Source organism: Bison bison, unplaced genomic scaffold, assembly GCF_000754665.1.
Source record: "Bison bison bison isolate TAMUID 2011002044 unplaced genomic scaffold, Bison_UMD1.0 scf7180017864191, whole genome shotgun sequence".
In the NCBI taxonomy this organism is placed as follows: Eukaryota; Metazoa; Chordata; class Mammalia; order Artiodactyla; family Bovidae; genus Bison; species Bison bison.
Genome location: NW_011494763.1, coordinates 144156 through 146170, shown reverse-complemented (window position 1 = coordinate 146170; position 2015 = coordinate 144156).

Below are 2015 nucleotides of genomic sequence, written 5' to 3'. Positions count from 1 at the left end.
TGAATTTAACTCAGATGACCATTATATCTACTACTGTGGGCAAGAATCCCTTAGAAAAAATGGAGTAGCCATCATAGTCAACAAAAGAGTCTGAAATACAGTACTTGGATGCAATCTCAAAAACGACAGAATGATCTCTGTTCATTTCCAAGGCAAATCATTCAACATCATGGTAATCCAGGTCTATGACCCAACCAGTAATGCTGAAGAAGCTGAAGTTGAATGGTTCTATGAAGACCTCCAAGACCTGCTAGAACTAACACCCCCAAAAGATGTCCTTTTCATTATAGGGGACTGGAATGCAAAAGTAGGAAGTCAAGAAACACCTGGAGTAACAGGCAAATTTGGCCTTGGAGTACAGAATGAAGCAGGGCAAAGGCTAACAGAGTTCTGCCAAGAGAACACACTGGTCATAGCAAACACCTTCTTCCAACAACACAGGAGAAGCCTCTACACATGGACATCACCAGATGGTCAACACCAAAATCAGATTGATTATATTCTTTGCAGCCAAAGATGGAGAAGCTCTATACAGTCAGCAAAAACGAGACCGGGAGCTGACTGTGGCTCAGATCATGAATTTCTTATTGCCAAATTCAGACTTAAAGAAAGTAGAGAAAACCACTAGACCATTCAGGTATGGCCTAAATCAAATCCTTTATGACTATACAGTGGAAGTGAGAAATAGATTTAAGGGACTAGATCTGATAGATGGAGTGCCTGATGAACTATGGACGGAAGTTTGTGACATTGTACAGGAGACAGGAATCAAGACCATCCCCAAGAAAAAGAAATGCAAAAAAGCAAAATGGCTGTCTGGGGAGGCCTTACTGAGAAAAGAAGGGAAGTGAAAAGCAAAGGAGAAAAGAAAAGATATACCCATTTGAATGCAGAGTTCCAAAGAATAGCAAGGAGAGATAAGAAAGCCTTTCTCAGTGATCAATGGCAAGAACTAGAGGAAAACAATAGAATGGGAAAGACTAGAGATCTCTTCATGAAAATTAGAGATACCAAGGGAACATTTCATGCAAAGATGGGCTCAATAAAGGACAGAAATGGTATGGACCTAACAGAAGCAGAAGATATTAAGAAGAGGTGGCAAGAATACACAGAAGAACTGTACAAAAAGGATCTTCATGACCCAGATAATCACAATGGTGTGATCACTCACCTAGAGCCAGACATCCTGGAATGTGAAGTCAAGTGGGCCTTAGAAAGCATCACTACGAACAAAGCTAGTGGAGGTGATGGAATTCCAGTTGAGCTTTTTCAAATCCTGAAAGATGATGCTGTGAAAGTGCTGCACTCAATAGGCCAGCAAATTTGGAAAACTCAGCAGTGGCCACAGGACTGGAAATGGTCAGTTTTCATTCCAATCCCAAAGAAAGGCAATGCCAAAGAGTGCTCAAACTACTGCACAATCGCACTCATCTCACACGCTAGTAAAGTAATGCTCAAAATTCTCCAAGCCAGGCTTCAGCAATATGTGAGCCATGAACTTCCAAATGTTCAAGCAGGTTTTAGGAAAGGCAGCGGAACCAGAGATCAAATTGCCAACATCTGCTGGATCATGGAAAAAGCAAGAGAGTTCCAGAAAAACATCTATTTCTGCTTTATTGACTATGCCAAAGCCTTTGACTGTGTGGATTACAATAAACTGTGGAAATTTCTGAAAGAGATGGGAATACCAACCCACCTGACCTGCCTCTTGAGAAACCTATGTGCAGGTCAGGAAGCAACAGTTAGAACTGGACGTGGAACAACAGACTGGTTCCAAATAGGAAAAGGAGTACGTGAAGGCTGTATATTGTCATCCTGCTTATTCAACTTATAAGCAGAGTATATCATGAGAAATGCTGGGCTGGAAGAAGCACAAGCTGGAATCAAGATTGCCAGGAGAAATATCAATAACCTCAGATATGCAGATGACGCCACCCTTATGGCAAAAAGTGAAGAACTAAAGAGCCTCTTGATGAAAGTGAAAGAGGAGAATGAAAAAGTTGGCTTAAAGCTCA